At 42.4% G+C, this 6,939-nt stretch overlaps 1 long non-coding RNA gene across 1 annotated transcript; it reads left to right on the top strand.

Moving 5' to 3' along the window:
- Positions 1 to 2,244: 2,244 nt before the first annotated feature.
- LOC113036297 (uncharacterized) lies at positions 2,245 to 6,208 on the top strand. Its single transcript, XR_003274439.2, has 3 exons — positions 2,245 to 3,173; positions 3,302 to 3,467; positions 5,338 to 6,208. It is a non-coding gene; the product is annotated as an uncharacterized LOC113036297 (long non-coding RNA).
- Positions 6,209 to 6,939: the final 731 nt, after the last annotated feature.

Raw genomic sequence — 6,939 nt, 5'->3', positions numbered from 1 at the left:
ATGCTAAATTGAATAAAGTGATATTGATTCATTAAAATCCGGTGTCGATTTGTAAATTAACGTTATTATGCCTGAAACGCCAGCATCTCAGGTTAAACCTCACAACATGTCGTCAAACACCATACAGCTAAAACAGTAACTGGGAGCAGGTTTACGGATTCTGCATACAAACGTGAACACAGAGCGCGGACCCGACGCGTCAGAGTCAGATTTTGGTGCGTCGTCGGGTCCGCGCTGTGTTTGCCTCTGTTTTTGCGCTGGCTTCTGCAGCTGCAGGTTTCATAACTCTCTGTTTACATCTCTAATTAAGTCTCACATGTGTCAGCTTTCTTTTAATAGATACGAAATTATAGATATATACTGATACATGACCAGAATTGTAATATTTCTGACTGAGGCAAAACTTTCCAGATTCCAATCAAATTGAATCGGATCCTGTATCGAATCACAATGATTCTACAAATCAGTAACGATGCAGCCATACTCAGCCCCCTAAGCATTTTCCCTTTCCAGTTCACAATCAATCCCACCCCTAGGTCAAAAATATGTATAGGACAATTGGCCTCATCTAATATTTTGTATGAACCTGTCCAGCTGTCCAGTGATTAAATGACAAGTAGATGGAGGCAGGACTCCACAGCAGGGGCATACTCCATAATGTGCTGTGCGTTATCATATGTATATTATATATATTGCTCACTTATTGTATTTACCAACATCAAGGAGTTATGAGCAAAGAAAGGCCACACCATAGTGCATGTTTAAATAGGGAAAGTTTATTGATCAAAATGTATTACGCAAATACGCATTACATTTTTTTCAGCCCCCCAATCGAGAAAACAAAACCAATTACATGTTCAAAGCAACGGAACGGTGGCCCAATATCAGAGAGAACTCCACTCTTGAGTGAGCAGTGATGATTGAGCAGTCCGTTTTATTTTGCAGATTCAAGCTGCTCTTCAAAATATTCGCCACCAGATGTCACCGGAGAGGACTGTGTTGAAAAGCTTCGAGTAATGAACCGTTTTTCAATACAAGCTTCAGTGCTTTGGAAAGCTTCATTTGGCCATCACTAGATGCATGCATAGGTGGAAGAATGGCGTACGCAATATTGCTTAGTAGAGAACCAAACCAAAGGCAAAGGTGTCTCAAAGTAAAGCAGCACCCAGCAACTGACTGCTTATGGCTGTTAGAGAGCACAGGGCCCAGGTGTTGCCATTGTCACTGATTGGGAATGAGCCCTTCCACCCCTCCAATGCCTGCAAATTAGACACACAAACAGCCTAAAAATTTTTTTAAAAAAGGCAATATGGAGTGGGTCGTCACACCACTGGTCTCTCTCTGACTCCTTGTCCTCGCATACACTCAACCTTGCCTCCTCTTTACATACATATTGCGTGGCCACTCTGACTACATGCCACTACTTTTCCACAACCATCTTTTTTCTTTTCCTAATTGCTAATTGACACACTCATTTTCCCCACCTGTGCCACTTTCAAGAGATGTTTTTCAGTTTCACTTGTTTCACTGCCATCTGCCAAAATCCCTTCCCTCAAAAAAAGTTGCATAAAGTCAGGGTTCCAGGCAGTTCTTGGCCAAATGAGATTCAGCATAAAGTACATTTCCTTAACTCTTTAGAGCATAACACAAAGCCTTTAGAGAGTGTTGCAGTTTTGGCAACAAACCTGTGTGTAATTATCAACTTAGTGTCTGCACTGCAATGTACCCACCCCACATGCCATTTGGACTCTCCCTTGACCCATTCCTTGATAAACATGAGTTTGTCAAAATTACAAGTTGTTAAGTAAGTAAAGACTGCTCCTCCTCTTAACAGGTCATAATTTTAAAATCCATCATGTTATTATGAATGTAGTTTAGAAAATGCTTCTTACAAAAATATCAAAAGACAATAATAAAAAAATAATAATAAAATAAAAAGGATGCCAATGTTCATCTTGCTCCTTCATCAATTAGTAAGCTTGGGGGGTTGCTAAGGCATTCCAGTGAGAAAAAAGTGAGAAATACTGACTGCAGCATCATTGGTGTCTTTTATTTCTTTGTTTCTTGGCTGCTGGCGAAAGTATTGTCCCTAAGAACAACTGCATAGGATCGAGGTTTGGGACAGTTTTTAGCCAAGTGAGATTCTGCATTACATAAATGATATTTCCTTAATTCATTGTAGTCTCTTACGTTGTGTCCCAGTGCATTACAACTTCAGCAACACACCTGGCTACATGCATCTTCTGTATGTCCATATGTACTGCATTTCTAAAAAATTATTAATTGACATAATGAATCCCCCAATCTGCACGAATAGTGAAACATGCAGGTGGGTGACAATGTCTTTCATAACCAGTTGGGTCTTCCTTTAATTTAATTCTAAATTGTCTTTTCCCTGTCCATATTCCCAATGCAACTTTGATCTCCTTGACTCTGGGTAGCACAGTTACAAATGTCCCTAAAAAATATTGTATTGTCTTTTCGGACATCCACGGATTGTCCGTGTGGACTGTCACAGTCTGGTAGTCATTATGGTACAAGGGAGTTACAAGAAAGTCTTGAAGAACGATGTTAGCAAGCTCAAGTACTAACCTGGTTGGTTAGTATTTTCTAATCCATACTAAGCAAACTAATGGGTCTAAAATTAGACGGGTCTGTTGTGTCTCCATTTTTCTTCCTTTTTGTCCCTCTCCAACCAATTTCAGGACCTGGTACAGATGTTAAAGCTGGTGAGGCGTGATTGCAGATGCCATGCAGGTGTGTCCATCTCCCCTGCAGCAGCACCGCAGACCACGCCCCGCCACAAGACCATGTGCTATTCTTTCATACGTTAAATCACATTTATGACCATCTCATCCTCTCCACACTTTCCTGTGGGGCATTGAAAACTTCTTGTGGACTCCCTCCTTTTTAGGAATGTTCTTGTGGGTAAACATTCCAGAACAATTTGCCATGCCAAATCTTTTTAACATTATTCCAAGTCAACTTGCAAGACTTTTTATTCTGTTTAAAGGGAGTAAAATTGATTTCTGGCTAATGGCAGTTTGGTGTGAGTAGTAGTAGTGAGCTACTGCAGAGTTGGCTGTTTTTTCAATTAAAGGAGGCCTTTGACCTCGCCGAGGAGCCGCTGCTAGATCCTGTTCACCGTACTCTGCCTCCCAAGCCTAAGACAGGTGAGCAGCCCCATGCCATAGTAGTGAAACCACATTACTATACTGACTGTGTTAAAATCCTGTCGAGGGCAAGGGAGCTTCAGTGGATTAAGGTGAACAATTTGACCGACTCTGTTTTCCCCAATTAGGCCGCCAAGACGGCGCAAGCATGTGCAGCCTTCACAGACTGCTGCCGCCAGCTCAAGGGGTCCGGTTCCCACTGCTTCACCCAGCCTGGCTGCGGATTACTCGTGATGGGGTCACACTGGATTTTACCTCTACAGAGGAGGCCAAAACTTACAAGATGATAACCAAGTAAGAAAAATATACCTAGGGGAACTGTCGAGGTTTCCGGTTTATACTTTTGAGGAGTTTATTTTTCTTTCTCTTGGGTAAGCTATTCTTTGATGTTCAAAAAAATGTATGGGTCAGTTTTTAAATGTTTGTTCCTTATGGGTTTAACTTAAACAGTACTTTCACGGCAGGCATTCTTGGTTCTTGAGAATACTGCCTATCGTATATTTTCCTTTTATACTACTTGTCTAGTTCTGCAGAATTCACCCAGCACTTAGAAGTGTTTTTTTTTTTTCCTATTGCGCTATTTAACTGTAAGCACAAGTTTGTCATTGACTCTGTACCGTTCCTTCATTTGGGGAAGGACAGAGTGCAAGCAAGGGGAGGGATGGATGGGTGGTCTGAAGCGTGAAAAATGTGAAAAACCCAGATATAATATTTTTACAAGAAACACACCTGCAGGATACACATAATTTCAAGCTTTAGTATTCGTGGGTTGGGGAGATCTTTCATTCAGCCTTTAACTCTAAAGCCAGAGAAGTAGCCATTTTAATTAGTAAGAAGCTTCATTTTACAGTTTCCAAAACAATAAAGGATAAAAAAAAAAAGGAAGATTCCTTATAATCACTAGTACTCTATTTCACACTCCTGTTTTAGTAGTTAAACTTTTTGTTCCAAATTTTGATAACCCAGATTTTACAAATAACCTAATTAGCACTCTTCTACCAATTGTCTAATTCTCGCTGGGGAGTTAAATTGTGTAATGAGCCCGACATTAGCCGGCTCCTCACTTCGTGTCTTTCCTTAGTCCTCTATGTCAAAATCAGTCTTGGACTTCATGTCTCAGAATGGGTTTGTAGATCCTTGGAGGACACATAATCCACAAACAAAAAAGTATTTTTATTCCTCTGAGGTACACCAGTTCTATTCCCATATAGATAATTTTTTTGTTGATAGTTCTCTAATGCATTAAGTCAAGTCTTCTGAATACTACCCAATCGATATTTCAGAACATGCTCTGCTAAGCCTTGATAAAAACTTCATTGGTAGACCTCGCTCTTGCCCCCCTTGGAGATTTAATACTCTTTTACTATCTGACGATTTATTTAACCTTTTCATTCTATTAGCAATCAATGACTTTCTGGTCAACTATATCAAACTAATACATATAGCTGCCAAGTGCCTATCTTCTATATCTTCTACCCCAGCACTTTCCTGTCCTTCATTTTTTTAACATCATATAGTTCTTCAAAAGTTATCTCTTCCTCTAAAGCAGACCTTCCCAAAGTGTGGGGCCCAGAGCCATAGCCGGGGGGGGGACAAAACTCTTGGACACTGCTAGCAGCCAGAGCAGGCAACATTGAGTGAAATTTAAAACTGCTGGCTAAGGGTAAACATAAATTTAGTAAAATTATAATTCACGACAGCAGTAATGACACCCGGTTATGTCAGTCGGAGGTCACTAAAATCAATTTTGGTGTTTAACTTTGCCAAAACAATGTCGGACTCGGTAGTTTTCTCTGGTCCCCTCCTCAATCGGACCAGGAGTGACATGTTTAGCCACATGTTCTCCTTCAATTGCTGGCTGTGTGAGTGGTCTCCGACATGTAGGCTTTATAGATAATTGGGAAACTTTCTTGAGGAAACCTGGTCTTGTTAGGAGAGATGGCATCCATCCTACTTTGGACGGAGTAGCTCTCATTTCTGAAAATCTGGCCAAATTTATTAAAGCCCCCAAAATGTGACTATCCTGAGTTGCAGCTTCTCTCCTCTCAGCATATGTTGGCATACATCTTATTCTATTCATGCTTGATTGTCTGGCTGTTATGAACCTACCCATAATTTGAATCCCAGTGGCTGGATTTTGTTCTGTGTGTTCTGTATTTTTAAGAACCTGCAGGTCCTTGCTGATTGGAGAGCTGGCAGCTGCTGATTGATTTCCTGATCAAGTGGCTGATTTGAAAAACCCTCTACAGCAGCAGCAGACCTGTCCTTGGCCTCCGAAGCCCTTGATGACTTTTTGTGTGTGTGTTCCCTGAGGATCGCTGAGCTGTGTAAATAGATTGTAGTTACTTTTCACGTGTCAAAAGGTACTGAAGCAGAAGGGGTGAACTGCCTTATTATTATCTATACTGTTTTTTCAGTTAGGGAGTTAGGGTTAGCACTTGTCTTTTGTTTGGTTTTTGTTTCACCCAGGGTTTAGATAGTGTTTTGCTTTGACAGTCTGCATCCTATGTTAATGTTTTCAGTTTTGCGTCTGCTTTGTCTCGTCATGTTTGATTACTCCCAGCTGTGCTCTCCTTCTGTGTCTCCTTCCCTCGTTATCCCTCTTTGTATTTAAGCTCTGTCTTTGACTTGCTCTGTGTTGCAATCTCCCTCATTCCACACTGTGTGTTCTGTCTGCAAGCCTGCCTGTTTAGTTATTTGTGTTCTCAGTTTAGGTAGTTTTCTAAGGGTGTTTTTTTTTTTTTTTTTTTGTGTCCCGTTTGGATCTTTAGCCATCAGAATTGTTGTCTTAAGGCCAAGAAAGATGCCAAGCGGATTTATTTTACCAAGTGGATCATCATGGCCTTGCCATATTGGTCCATTCGATTGACCTTTATTATAATTATGAATTTATTTTATTTTCAGTTGCTACAAACGGGACAGACATGACTGGGGGATAGGACAGGGAGAAAGAATGAAAGAAAGAGAGGGAGAGAAAGAAAACCAAAGGGGAGAAGAGACGGTGAGAAGGGGGGAAGAAAGAACAAACAAAACACCTGGGTCACCTGTATGGAGAAAAAAAACAGAAGAGAAAGCAAACAACAAAGAGCAACATAATAAAAAACATAATAAAAAAAACGGCACCATCACAATAAACTAGCTAGCAGTAGATATCAGTAGATACTAAATAATAAACGATATTGTGCGGCACGCAAGATAGACAGCGCACAATGTGCTTTGAGGCAGCAGCCAAGAAAGCTTTAGTCCGCGTCTGTGAATACCCATGTGTGCATACCTGTGTGGATCAGCATGCTTGTATTCCAAAGGTTTCTCCATGTAACGATCTGCTAGGGAGTGTGGGGGGGCCACAGCCCCGTCCTCCAGGGTGTGAAGCAGGTATGGAGGAGATCAAAACTCCAGACATCCAGAGGCCCCCAGAACACAAGAGACCAAGGAAGACCAACAGAGGGGCAGCCGCGCCACTGTCTCAGTTAGAGCTGAGGAGAGTCCCAGATGAGGGCTCACTCAGCAGCCGCGGAGCAGAAGCCAGGGGGAGTTGCAGTGACGCGCCCGTGAGCTCCGCCGGCAGCCAGCTGCGCCTGAGTGACCGAGCCCCAGGCCGAGAGGCCGGGGGCACCCCACCTCCGAAGTGGCCCGAGCGAGCCCCAGGCTCCAGGCCCCGATAAGCAGCCGCCAAGGAGTGAGCCGGTGTGTACCTGGACGCCCACCCCCAGACACAAAGAACCACCAACGCACCGACACCTGAGGGAGTCCGCCACTGGCAGGG

Source organism: Astatotilapia calliptera, chromosome 14 (genome assembly GCF_964374335.1).
Source record: "Astatotilapia calliptera chromosome 14, fAstCal68.1, whole genome shotgun sequence".
Taxonomy (NCBI): domain Eukaryota; kingdom Metazoa; phylum Chordata; class Actinopteri; order Cichliformes; family Cichlidae; genus Astatotilapia; species Astatotilapia calliptera.
The sequence above is the reverse complement of the archived record's forward strand: the minus strand, read 5'-3'. Positions and strand labels throughout refer to the sequence as shown.